The 14,630-nt window shown below is 36.4% G+C and overlaps 1 pseudogene; it reads left to right on the forward strand.

The window, feature by feature from the left end:
* The first annotated feature begins 12,072 nt into the window (after positions 1-12,072).
* Positions 12,073-12,507, forward strand: LOC128120578 (60S ribosomal protein L29-like; annotated as a pseudogene).
* The last annotated feature ends 2,123 nt before the right edge of the window (positions 12,508-14,630 follow it).

Raw genomic sequence — 14,630 nt, forward strand, 5'->3', positions numbered from 1 at the left:
TTGGCCTCTTCAGTAGGTAAATGTTCAGCTGTTAGGGACTAGAATATTATCTCAAGTGAAACATAGTGCAAGATTGGTCAAATGTACAGGGCCAGAATGAAAGACAGGAAAATTAAAGCCATATCTGGCGAATATAGCTATGAATTCATGGGGCTATGATTTATTACAACAGTGGAATACCCTGATTAACATTCCTCCAAACTCAGAAACAAACCACAAACTAACACATGTTTCTGAGAGAAATACTAGGAGGTATTATAAAGAGCATGGCCATCCAACTGTACAAGAACAGAGCACAACAATTGTTGATATTTCAAAGACACCGACAGCTCTATCTTTAAAATTGTTAACAGTCAAGCCTGTATGGGTTCAGCAATGACCTTTAACAACAGAGAAACTGCAGGCGTTAGAAGAGCTGATACAAGAGCAGTTAAATGCTGAGCAAATTACATAATCAACCAGGTTTGGAATTTTCCTGTATTTGTTATTAAAAAGAAATCTGGCAAATGAAGAATGGTAATAGACCTAAGAGCAATTAAGAAGGTAATTCAGTCAATGGACTCTCTATAATCTGGAATTCCTTTGCCTACTCTGTTACCTAAAGGATAGCCTCTTATAGTTATCCATTTAAAAGACTGTTTCTTCTCAATAGCCTTACAAGAAAAGGACAGAGAAAGATTTGCCTTCATGGTGCCAACTTAATAATCCTCAGTTAAGAGATATCAATGGAGGGTTCTCCCACAGGGAATGTTAAATAGCCCAACACTGTGCCAATATTTTGTACAACAGCCGTTGGAAGTAATATGTAAACAATTTCCAAAATCTATAATTTATCATTACATGGATGATATTTAACTAGCTGACTCAAATTCAGATAACTTAGAAATAATTTTTGAAGAAGTAAACAAAATTTTACCTTGTTGGGCATTACAAATTGCTCCTGAAAAGATACAAAGAGGAGATTTTATTAATTATGGGCAGAAAGTGAACATTGATATACAATTCATACCTTAAGAAAAGTTTTAAAGAATCAAAATAGAACTGAAGAATTATGAGATTAGAAGTAATAGAATAGTCACTTAATTTTGGTTTTCTTCTGTCTCATATCAGATGGCCCTTCTGACATGATACAGAGATTTTGCATTTTCCTTTTAACAAACATGCTTGGGTTTAGAGAAGGATAGAGCCATTCTCCAACTCCAAAGACAGCTTTAATTTTTAATTGAACTGGGACTGCATAAGACCATTTGTGTTAAGTGTCTGTAGAAAACAGCAGAAACAAACATTTAGGAAGATGTATGAAAGTTTATATGTGATATACCAATAGGGAAATTGACTCTTTTTCTTGGGACATTTTTTTCTGGATGATTTTTCATTTTTCTTCAGCTGTCTCATTTGTTCTTCAGATTCCTTAGCCTTCATTCTCCTGAAAGACAAAAAACAAAACAAAACAAAAAAACAAAACAAAACCCCCCAAAACCAAAAAACCCCAAACAAACAAACAAACAGAAAACATAATAAAACAAAAAAACCACTTCTCCAATCTTAACTTTGGGGAGGTTCCCTTTTGGCAAGTTATACCTGATTAATTGAAAAGCATTTGTTAGTGGTGTAAGTTAATTTAAATTGGATGGTCATGCTGGTTGAAGAGCAAAATTAAAAATAAATGAAAACCACCCCTAGACTATTAAGCAGAAGTAGGTATAAACCTGATAGTACAGTTTCAACACAATTCACATGTTCAGAAAATACATTTTAAGATGCTTACCATCTTTACCTAACATAGTATTAAAACTTAAAACTTCAAGAGACTGTGGGTGGCTATGTGTAATGTTGCATTTTCTGTACAAGCACAAAGATCTGATTTTAAATCTCAAGCATCCCTAAGAACCTTGCTGTGGTCTTATGGAAACCCACAATCCTAGTGCAGTAAATGTTGGCTTCAGGAGGTTAGAGAAGACTTCAGCTGCAAGCCTTAGTGGCAGTTGTGATCTCAAAGAAATAAGGTAGACAGTGCTTGAACAGGATGTCTTTCTGCTTTCTACATGTGCATGAATGTGGGAAACTTTACACACACATTTATATACATCAACACACACACACACACACACACACACACACACACACACACACTTCAACTCAGAGAATGTTAAAAAGACTTGCTTTGAGACTCAGTCTCAATCTGGTCAAAATGGGGTAGGAAAGAGTTCTCAGAAGTTTAGAATATTTTCTGCTTTCATAGGACTTTAGTTTGGGTTTTAGCATGCACACTGTGGCTTATAGCTATCTATAACTCCAGTTGCAGGAGATCTGGTTCCCTCTTCTGCCTTGTAAGACACTTTTAAGCAAATAGTGCAATTGCAAACATTTAGGCAAAAACAATTCATGCACATAAAATAAAAATAAATTCATCTGAAAATAATGAAAGAAAACACAATCACGAACAAATGGTGGTGAGAATGCCAGGAAAGAGAGAAGCCCTCATACACTGTGCTTGATTTTGTCATGATGGACAGATTGATACAGGTTCTAAATTACATTGTGACCATTCTCTAATACTTCTGGCCATGCACCTGAAGGCCCCTATATCCTACCACTAAGATTCTTACACAATCAGGTTTATGGCTGTTCTTTTCACTATAGCAACAAAATACATCAGCCTAAATAAACACCATCAAATGAATCGAGAAGGAGAATATTTTTCTACCAGGCTTTGGAATATTTGTCTATTGCTAAAAATGACATGAAATTATTGAATTGTAAAGTATATTAATTTAAACAACCAGGCTCAGAACAAATAAACACACATTCTGTCACATAATCACATTTTTTAATATTAAATATGTGTACGTACTTGTAAATGTAGCTAAAGCCTTCAAGGTTACTGTTCCAAAGAGGATGGTGTTGTGGTTAATGATATTCAGTGCCCCAAACTTCAGCATTCCCATTTGTACCGTCATCCAGCTGGTTCTCTGTGGAGTTTGATCAGGTTCTTATTGACTCAGATGCTCATGCTAAACATGCACACACCATCTTTGTGTGCAACAAGGGCTCCAGTCTTGTCTTCATTTTTCCTGGGATACCTCTTCCCTTGGTACTTGGAAGTTACTCTATGGCCTTTGTGTCTAGGAACCTGCCTGACATATTCAATGAAGCCAAGTTCCTGACATTCAGCATGCTGGTGTTCTTCAGTGTGTGGATAGCCTTTCTCTCTGTCTAGCAGAGCAACAATGGAAATGTCTTGGTGGCCACAGAATCCTTCTCCATCTAGTCTTCCAGTGTAGTACACATCGACTGCATTTTTATAGCTAAGTTCTTTATTATTCTCTAAAGACCAGAGAAGAACACAGTTATTGAATAAGAAAAAAAAGCGCATTCAAAGAGAAATGTCATTGTTAACACTTAAGTCATTTCTTTTTTAATTAAATATAAGTCTTGAAGCCAGTTCAGGACCATTTCAACAGTTAGACATAAGGTAATAATTTGGAATTTGATTATATATGCTATCACTTCATGTTGTAATTTTATTTGAATACAAAATATCCCTGGTAGGTAATTATAGGTTGTGTAAATGTTTTTATGAAAAAAACAATGTTAAATTTTAATTTTTTGTAAAAAATGATGCATTACTTTTTGCAAGAAATTATATCATATAGTTTTGACATGTTTAGTGTTTTAAATGGTTTTGTGGTTGTGACTTGTTTTTCCAGATAAGAGATATTTACTGGCCTTTTCTATCACCTTTCACCCATGTCACTCTTATGAAGTATTCTCTCTGTCTTTGTCTTAATGTCTCTTTTTTGGTGTTTGTATATTTGTGACTCTCTGTGTGCATCCCGGTGTGAGTGTGTATGTATGATAGTGTCTCTCTTCAATATTTACTCCTTCTGATTGTGTATGTGCATGTTTGTGTCTCCATGTGTGTCTCTTTCTGCATGTGTGTATGTCTGTGTGTGTTCATAGACTAGGAAGCAGAATAAAATGACAGGAATTATGTCTGAAAAGCCCATATGGAATCATACTATTAAATATCTAGATTCAAACACCTGTATTCATGTAAGTCAGTACAAAATAGACACAAATAGCTTAAATAAATATTTCCTATATAACTGACAACAGTCTTCTGAAAAGCCACAAACTAAGTAACAAAAACCCTAACACCTTCAATCAGAACACTGTTGAGTTGTTGGTCAGGATGGTACAAAAGACTCCTATAGGAAACAGAATGTTAGCTCTTATGACTGAAAACACATTCAGTTCTGGAAATACAACCCTGAGACACCTGGGTTGGAAATATCTTGAACATTTCTTCCTTTAGGAATAGTTTTCTGGGTAAGAGACGTTGCTTTGCAGGGTGCCAAGGAAGAAATGGAGTAAGGAAGTCTGAGAGCAGGAAAAATAGTCTCCCTTAAGGTAGATCACAGGTCTTTAAAGAAGGGTCTGGAAACAGAGCACGGGAGAATGAATAAGTATAATGAGGCATAAGGGTACCCTGAGAATATATGGATGGTAGATGGGGAGGAGAAACAATAAAATCTAAGCTTATATAAAAATACTCTAAACAAACCCATTACTTAATAAGCTAAATAAAACTAATGCTAAGTCAGACACAAACTAACTCAAGATTTTGGTTTTGCATCACAGTTACTAAGATTTTTCTATCTTAATGTCCATTTTATTACAATGTCCACAATTTTCACCAAAGAATAGTGAAGATGTAAGGGGTTTTGATGTCTATTCTCATGCTGACATATGAATTGTAAGACACACACACACACACACACATACACACACACACACACACACACATCATACAACTCAGGATGATATGAGAAGTCAGTGATAATATGAAATCCCCATGTTTCAGATACTAGAACAAAAAAAAGTAATATGTCACTTATTGTCAGGAGTTCCATGCTTCATGGTGAGCCACATAGGTCATTGTTCCTAAAAAGAGTTGTACCAGCTCACCTGTTTATAAACTGGCAAAGTAACAATACATTTCTGATGAAATAACAATAAAGAACCAAAACTGAATGTTTAAAGTGTGAGCTATCTTTTGTTGCACAATTTTGGAACACAGAAACTCAAATTCCGGGTTTCTCTAGGTCTGCTTGTACTCTGAACCTTTGACAAAAAAAGTGACTTTTCCCCCTGAGAGTCAAGAGGGAGATACCCTGCAGTCCTGGCATCGATGTTCTCTATGGTTGCCATGCAATGTCAGGTTCTGTATGTTATAGAGTTCCAACCGCATCAGGTCCATGCATAATGATTTTATCCACATTAATCATCTCAGGAAACAAACCATTTCCTAACAGAAGTCACAAGATATTGAAACATACAGGTTCAATAGAACCTCTGTGGAGACACCAGTCTAGAGTCATGTATAACTTTTTTCAAGATAAAGGAAGTATGCCTCATTGTGATAGTTAGTAAATGAACTGAATTGTACTGTAAAATAAAATAAAAAAAAAGAAAAGCAGAAAAAAAACCAATCATCCCAACAACTCACATGCAATAAATCTCAACTTCCTAATTGGTGGGCAGTAACGTGCAGCTGCGAAGAAAGAACCAGCCATTCGTTATTGACCTAGAGAGAAAGTTATAAAGAATTTTAAAGGAGTTATAAAACTAACCTACTGAGGAGTCAAAGGAAAATAAGGAAACCATATACTACATCCTTCTTCTGAGTGTAGTAAGCATTTTAAACAGAAATTTTGTGATTAACAGTCCTAAAAAGCCAGGCTTTCTTGGACAGGGAGTGTTTTCAAAGAGAGATGTGTCATAACTGATTTGTTTCAGATCAGAATTATCTTAAATCTCTAAATATGAGCTCACTCAACACTCTCCAAGGCTCAGTGACACTAAAATCATTTTAAATCTTAAAATATATTGTTCTGTCCTGTTTGTAACTTTAAAACATAAAAAGGGAAATATTCATTTTTTCTTGAGGCTGTGATGTCCAATTATTCTCTGTAGCCCTGGCCATTTGGAAAATCTTCCCCTATCCTTTACTTGAATGAAAGCCATTTTTGTTTCTAAACCTCAGTGAATTGTTCCCTGTCACCCACACAATTTTAGGACCCCAAATAAAAAACTGGCCATGCTGTGGTGGCTCACACCTTTAATCCTAGCACTTGGGAGTTAAAGGCCACCAAATTTCAGTGAGTTCGAGGCCAACCTGGTCTACAGAGCAAGTTCCAGGACAGAATCCAAAACTACTCAGAGAAACACTTTCTAAAAAAGCAAAAAAAAAAAAAAAAAAAAAAAGTTAGTTGGCTGAATTTTTATTCTTCAGTTTACATACCCGTACCATAAAACTGAGGTCAGAAGTTTGTTCAGAGAGTTACTCACTGTCTTAGGTTATCAACCAGACCTAGCAAGAAAGAGTGGAATAGCAACTAGGTTGTTTTGTACCTTTAAACTTGGTTCAATGAATCAGACAGCTGGGTATTATGTCCTTTTGAACTGGGCTGCTTTTCCTGGAAATAATTGATATTAAAAGCCACTAGCAAGGAACTTGGTCTAATATAAAGCTACTTTGAAGATATATATCAGCTCATAGTGAATTTGGGGAAATTCAACTATTTTCCTATGTCAACATTATTGATATCAAATAGACAATACATCTAAGGGAAGAGTCATCTTCTAGACAATCCACAGATAGAGATCCCCAGTAGATCAGGATGCATTCATGAGAAAAACACACCACAATAAAGGCAATGGGGGATTCCCCAGAGCAGCTAGAGAAAAATTGTAATAGTATTTGTGAAATTACAGACAGAAGCAAGTGGTATTCCAGAGTCTGCAGTTTTGTGGCTTTGCCTAAATGAGGAATCCTGTGAGAGAGTTTTCCTCCTGGTGGGTTGACACCTTGAGTATTAATTGCATCTGCTGTTCCCATGTCGTGGCTTTTGGTAAACTACAAGTTGATCTAGGAAATTCAGGACACTTTTGTTGAGTGGATTGTGTAATATGAGAGAGTTGCTTCTCAGTTGTCATGGTTTATGGAGGCACAGACTTGTTGTCATAATATTATATATTCAAGTAAAAGCCTAAAAATAATGAAGCATGCACTCTGGTTTGTGGAGAAATCAGAACTATATGTAAATGAAGAATTCACCATGGAGAAAGAGGAGAAAATTGCACAGAAGGTCAAAGTTCAGACTGTTAGTAGGAAACCTAATCTCAGCATTGGCATTTGAAATGTATGAAATCAGTATACGACCGATTTGCCCAGGATTGAGACAGAGACTACATTGTGGAGTAAGGAGACAGTGATGAAATATGGTTGTGCAGACATGCAAGCTTCATAGAAAGAGGGGTTTTAAATTCCTCCAGGTCCTGGGAAAGTTAGATTTACAAGGCAGCACTCATTTATAGAGTGTAAGTTGTCCCACTTCTTTTGAGTGGGCTATGACTTGCTTTGGGCTTTGCTGGCCGTTTCATCCTCAGCCAAGCATGGCATTTTCTGATGTATCATCCCAACATAGCATCATTATTTTATTGTACCATTTAATTCACACAATTTAAGTTATCACTCTTCACGTTTTTAAGACCATATTTTGTTACTATTTTACACATTTATGGTTAGAATCTTTACATCAGTACTTTAGTGTTTTCCAGCAAAATTTTTGATTCAACAATGTTGATCAGAAAGGTTGGATGTGATTTTGGTGCCCCCACCCCCTGATTGCATATCTGATGTCCAGCATAAGTAAAGCTCAGCATTCTTCATTCAGGAGGTTTTCTTCCCTGTATTCCCCCAGATCTTGTCAGTGCAAGAAACACATGCTGCACAGGAAATCGTATTTAAGGGTTAGTCTCTACCATAGACCTCAAAAGACTTAAAGGACACCATGGGCAATAGAATTTAGTGGGGAATGTCATATATATCATGAGAAACAAGCATTTTCAGAAAATGATGAAAAACAAATAATTGCCTATGATGTTCTGAAGTTGATTTTCACAGTTGTGTCACTATTGACATTTTTCTGATGAACTTGAGCTGCACTGGAGATTAAAAATGTGTTAAAAATCATTACATCATTAATACCCATATCATAAATACCTCATAAAACTGAAACAAATAATTTTATGATCAAAGCATTTTTGTACATAAAATGTATTGATTGTGGCATAATTTCTTATAAGAACTAGAAGGTGTGGCAGTTACCATTCTAGCAATATTAGGGGAGTATAAAGTTATCCATAATTGTGCTCACTGCAAATCTGAATACTGAAGTTTAGGGAGCATTATTTCCAGGTCAAGAGGTGCACATTATAAGAAGCCTATGTCAAAATACGAGCAAGGAACATAAACAGTCAGAAAGTAACTAAAACCAGATAGTATGATAATGTGCATAGAGACACAATGCTGAATAGGATAGAACCAAAGAGAGACCTGGAAACACAGGATAGCTTCAGGAGGACTTGGATCAATACCCAATGACCCAGAACTTTATTCAAAAGAACTTTTTATAACATGGCAAGGTGAAAGGCAAAAGACCTCCCCCTTGCTAGATACAGGCAGGTGCAGACCCTTCCAAACACCTGGTAACCATGCCCATAGTCAAATCATCCCTTTATGTAACACTGCTGGGTAAAGCAAGCTCAGGTTCTCTGACCTTGAGTGATTTGGGCATCCACATTTTGACAATCAAAGATGAAGGATATTCTATAGGAAATGTCCATCTTACATCTTAGTGCATGTATTTCTTAATTACATAGAGGTATTTAAGTAATATTAGCACTATTCCAACAGTGAGAAATAATGCTGCAATTTTTGACTTTATATTTATTGGTTTCACATTTTGATGAAGTCCATTCTTAAACCCTGAACTTCTAATGTCTTTTTCAAAGTTTTGTAAGTTAGAAAATTCACTTTCATAAAAATTCATTTTCCTGTGACTTAGTTAGGTTTTTATTGCTGTGAAGAGACACCATGACCATGGAAACTGTGATAAAGAAAACATTTAATTGAGAGGGTGCCTTACATTTTCAGAGAATCAGTCCATTAACATCATGATGGGGAACATGGCAGGATGTAGGCAGCGGTGATGCTGGCTGTATCTTGAAGGCATCAGGAAGCCAACTGATTGTGACACTGAGTGAAGCTTGAGAAAAGAGACCTCAAAGCTTACCCCTAGAATGACACACTTCCTCCAACAAGACTACACCTACCACAAAAAGGCCATACCTCCTAAGAGTACCAGATCTTTTGGGGGCCATTTCCATTTAAACCACCATATCCTGTCAATTAGTATTTAAACAAAGATATGAGATGTGAATGTATTATTTTCATCTTCAACATTTCATGACTGCATTCAATGCACCTAGTGTTTCCATGTGTGTGCATGCATATATGTTTGTAATGCCCTTGATATGTTTTATGAATGCAACTTGCTTTCATTTCATATATGTTTTTACTCTGAAAAAGAGCTCATTTTTAAAAAATGATAACAATTTTGACATAAAAGAAATACTGTACCAAGGCTGGAATCTATAGTACAATGGAAAGCATTTAAATCTTTACTTTATAACTCCACTTCTGATATCAGTCAATCGGGCACTTTCAATAAGAGATAATTACATGAAACTTCTGTTAATCTGTGAAAAATGTGAAATGCTCTGCTGTAACCAGTTCAGTACAGCTTGTGCTCATGCCTCTGACTACTGATTTGGAAACGGTGTTTTGTGTAATCACTTGCTCACAGTTCTTCACTTTGGATAAATTGCTCTACATTCTTTCAATTGAAACAATGTATTGTGTGCATTCTTCATATTTATGAGTACCTATTACTCAATTTTATTTCATAAAACGTATCTAAATCTTTGGAAACAAGACTATTTGATTCCTCTCATTTCTTATGTACTTCCTCTCATTTCTTTTGCAGAGATGTGTAGGACCATGAGTGCTGGGTGCCTTGTGTCTTGTCATCTATCTCTAATCAGTATAATAATAACAAGAGAAAGGACATGACTGGTCCCAGATATGGTGAAGGAGAAAGTTTTTTTGCAGATATGAAGGAGAGCATAGGCAGAGTCAGAGGCATCTGGAGAGTCCAGAGTGGATATACCAGATTGAGCCATGTGAGGAGAGGCAGAAGAGGAGAGAGGACAGAGAAGAACCGGGTGAAGGAGCCAGGAGGCCCAATTTGTATACCCAGGGAGACTCCACTGGAGAAAATAAATTTTTCTTTCAATTACTAAGCATGTCTAAGACTCTGCAGTGATTCACTGAAGTTCTCTCTTTCTTCTTAAAGCAACTAGTGTTTTTAATTAATTAATAGAAAATAAATAAAAAAGCATTGATTTTGTGAAAACTTGAACAAGAGAAGTAGGAATCATTTTTAAAATCAGCTCATGTTCTTAACTTTGAGTTTAATAAACACTTGGTAGTGGCACAGACACATCTAGAAAAATAATCTCCCTGGAAGGAAATTTGTAGTTCTAGATGAAATAAATAATGTACAAAGTTATTCATCTAGTAACAATAAATATAACTACATAGGTCCAAAATTTTGAAAATCCTAGAACCTCCATATCAGAACCTGGGTTCCACAAACAATTGAATTAAAGCCAGAAAAACCATCACTGAGCAAAGACTCTTAATTTGAGATCTACATCTAACATCTAAAAGTAATAATGAGATGATCTAGTCCCCACTAGTGTGTGTCATACCTTCAGGTCAGCTTCTGTAACACACGTTATCCCAGTCTTGGATCAGCACTAAACCATTCATATGGTTTTCCTTAGCCTACCACCATCTTCAAATGTGTGCTAGTGCATAGGTCAAAATAGCAGTAATGTCTTTGTGATAATCCTTGAGAATATGTCTATATTTTATCACTCTTTATCAAGGATCTATCAATATGATCAAAAGTTTCAGTCAAATATGTTTAAAAGGAATTGTCAGTTTCTCATTTTGATTCTTCTATAAGTGCTGTTATACTCTGTCATGACCCTAAATATTTTCATTGTGCAGAGTATAAGTTTTCTGTTTAGTGATGTTAATCTCTTTACCAATTATAGGAGCTTTGTTACAAACTGTGACTGCAGCTTTAACTCCCCAGGTCTGACCTAAGATCAAGAAATTCCTTATTTATTTTTATTAGTTATCTTTGTGAATTTTGTTCAATGGGTTTTGATAATTTTTATCCCCTCAGGCTTGGGACTCTAGACCTAACCCCTATCTTCATCAGCCTAACTTCCTGCCCTATTTTTCAAATATCAAGTAAATAAGTCTTGTCCATGTATGTCTGGATTTCTTGGTAATCCCATAGAAAACGTTTGAGGTACTGGGGATATCAAACTTAAGAACATTCACACTACTTCTCCCTGAGCAAGTATCAAACGCCAGTAGTTGGTGAGCTAATGGTAGGACTTCATTGCTACCTCCTACTCAATACAGGGATTTGTCCACCCCTGTGTTTGTACTAGGCTTGTGCATGCTGTCATGCTTAATGTGAATTGATATGCTTATCTGGGATGAGGGACCAGCAGTTCGGATGGGCAGGGAGGCAAATAGAGAAGAGAAAGGAAGAAGAGTTAAATGACTTTCAGGATCTGTGCCAACTTCAAAAGAAATCATACTATTGACTATCTATATAAAATATGCATAATGCATGTAAATCAATGTATAAATATACATAAGTAGTTCATAGAGAAGTTTTCCATTTGATGGAAGGCTCCTCTGAAGAGTAACAGACCACCTAACAAAAACTGTAATAACCTGCCATGAGAAACACATAGCTGAGTTGTTGTTCAGTGTTGTCCACAGACTTCCAAAATACCACAATTTAAGCCCCTGCTGCTTGAAAGGGTATGCACTTTGGAAATAGTGCTAGAGACTCATGATTTAAAACTATTTTGAAAAATCTCCTCCCTGAAGTCTTGCTTTAGTATAAGAAGTTGTTACATAAAGTTCAAAGGGAGAATCGGAAGTAATTCTTGTAGTAGGAGAAATAATCTCCCCATGAAACTTCACACATATTTAAGGAAAGTAGTGGAAACAGGACAAATTTAAAACGGAAGAAGGGCGCTTCGGGAACCGCCGGTTACCGTTCTGACATGGCCAAGTCCAAGAACCACACCACAAATATACAATCTCGAAAATGGCACAGAAATGCTATCAAGAAACCCCGGTCACAAAGATACTAATCTCTTAAGGGGGTGGACCCCAAGTTCCTGAGGAACATGCGCTTTGCTAAGAAGGGCCTGAAGAAGATGCAGGCCAACAATGCAAAGGCAGTGAGTGCGCGTGCAGAGGCCATCAAGGCCCTTGTGAAGCCCAAGGCAGTTAAGCCCAAGATGCCAAAGGGCCCCAGCCACAAGCTCAGCCGTCTTGCTTTCATCGCTCACCCCAAGCTCGGGAAGAGGATTAGAAGCTACATGGCCAAGGGTCGTAGGCTCTGTCAGCCAAAGCCCAAGGCTCAAACCAAGGCAGAGGCCTTAGTTCCAGCTCAGGCTCCCAAAGGTGCCCAGGCTCCTGTGAAGGCCCCATAGAAAAGGTTTCTGCCAGACAGATGGACTGGTGTGACACACCTACACACTATTTGCAGATGATCAGCTCCCCATGTTGTTTTTACAAATAAACTTGAGGCAGGATCTGTTAAAAAAATAAATAAATAAAATGGGAGAAGGTAGGTATAATGGGGCAGAAGGGTGTTCCAACAATGTGCATAGGGGTATAAGATGTGGAGAAGAATCAGTAAAATATAAACTCCTGTGGAAATAGTCTAGGCAAACCCATTATTTTATAAGCTAATAAAAAATCCTAATAATAATATAGATACAGTCTAACTAAAGATCTTTGTTCTGCATCATGGTTTCTAAGTTCTTCCTCATTTCAATGTCCATTTTGTTTAAATTTTCAAATTTTTTCCCCCCTGTAATGAAAATGTATGTTGTTTTGATTTCTACAATACTGGCATATGAACTGTAATATAAACAGATGTTTGCAGATCAAAGGAAGAGATCTTAAGTCCTAGTGCTAATATGAAACCCCAAGTATCAGATAATAAATTAATTAATGAGAATAAAAATATATCAGTAATACAGAAAAATTGTATGTCTTGTTTTAAATTACCCAGGAGAATGTTTGCTGAAAATAATTTGCACCAGCCCAATACCAAACAAAACATGAGTGTTGCAAAACATGAGAAATCTATTCTCCCTCAGCTCTGGAATACAGAAATTCAAACTGACATGCTTATACTCTGAACCTCTGAATAAAAGTATTTAGGTTTTACTGCAAGTCAGATTATGAAGTATCAGCAGTCCTTGACTCCATGTTCTCTATCTGGGCTATTGCTCTTTCCTATCACACCAGGTCCAACAATAATGAGCTTATTCACACCAATCTCCTCATAAAATAACCAATTTTCAATCAGGAGTCTAAGGTATTAGCGCTTAGAGGCTTAACCTAGCCTTCTGGGAGACACAAGTCTAGACTAATTTATAACCTTTTTTAATATAAAGAAACTATAGGCCTCTGTGACAGTCATAAATAACATTGTTGTATTCAGAACTTGTTCCTTAATACATAGCAGATGTATAGCGGAGTTGTGAGGCAGTGCTCAGGTTTGAAGCTAGAAGATACATTCAACTTTGCCACTTAGGGTCTGTAAACTGGTAGGATGGAACCCATGTGAAGCTATGGGTGAGATGTTAGGTAAATGTGTGCATGATAATGTTTTCAGACTTTCTATTTACAATTATTGAAATTTCTCCTCTTCAGATAAACTTCATTTAAAGTATTCTGAATGAATATTTTATACATGTTTGGTGGAGAATATAAGCTCTTATTTATTTATTTATTGAAAGTGGTGGTGGTATTTCCAGTACTCCATATTCAATGAAAAACAAAAATGTTGCTGAATCTCTTTCTCTGGATGTAGAGGGTATCAGGATTTTATATTAAATGAATGATTCAACATTGAAAATAACACACAATAGCACAGTAGGTCAGTGTTTAAAGAGTAAACAGAAAACCTAAGCTCATCATTGATTGAGCCATTGATTTGGAATTCATGAATTCAGCCTGTTAGTTTCCCAGGATTGAGAAAGAAAACATTTTGGAGTATAGGGAGACATGGAAGAAATATTGATATGTAGTCAAGCAAGATTTGTAAAAACAAAGTTTTTAGATTCCTCCAGGACATTGGCAAGTTAGACTGGCAATTTTAAAAGTTTTATAGAGCAGATGTGCTTCTGCTTTTCACTGAGCCAGTCTGTTTGACAAATTTTTCAGGATATTTTCCCTCTCATCTCCCTTGACATCCTCCCTTGCAAGGTCTTTGCATCATCCTGAGTCACTGTCTCATGTAACTTTTGTGGTAGAGAGCTCTGGGCAAGTCTATTCAAGAAGAGTTATCCCTGGGGTCTTGCTGTCTGCCCTCTTAGATGAAGTCATGGGTTCTGTGGTTAAAGAAAATCCCAAATGTCTTTTGAAGCTTGTTTTTATCTTGAATGCCAGGTCTCAGATGGAAAGTCTCAGAGAAGAAAGGTTTTCAAATTCTCCATGGAGTGTAGATGGAACATGTCAAAAAAGTGTATGTGGTTAGAGTGATGACTTCAGACACCAACAATATTACAAACTTTTGTTTTTCCAAAAATATGAGCTCTAT

Source organism: Peromyscus californicus, unplaced genomic scaffold (assembly GCF_007827085.1).
Source record: "Peromyscus californicus insignis strain IS unplaced genomic scaffold, ASM782708v3 Scaffold_2__1_contigs__length_46816999, whole genome shotgun sequence".
NCBI classification, from domain to species: domain Eukaryota; kingdom Metazoa; phylum Chordata; class Mammalia; order Rodentia; family Cricetidae; genus Peromyscus; species Peromyscus californicus.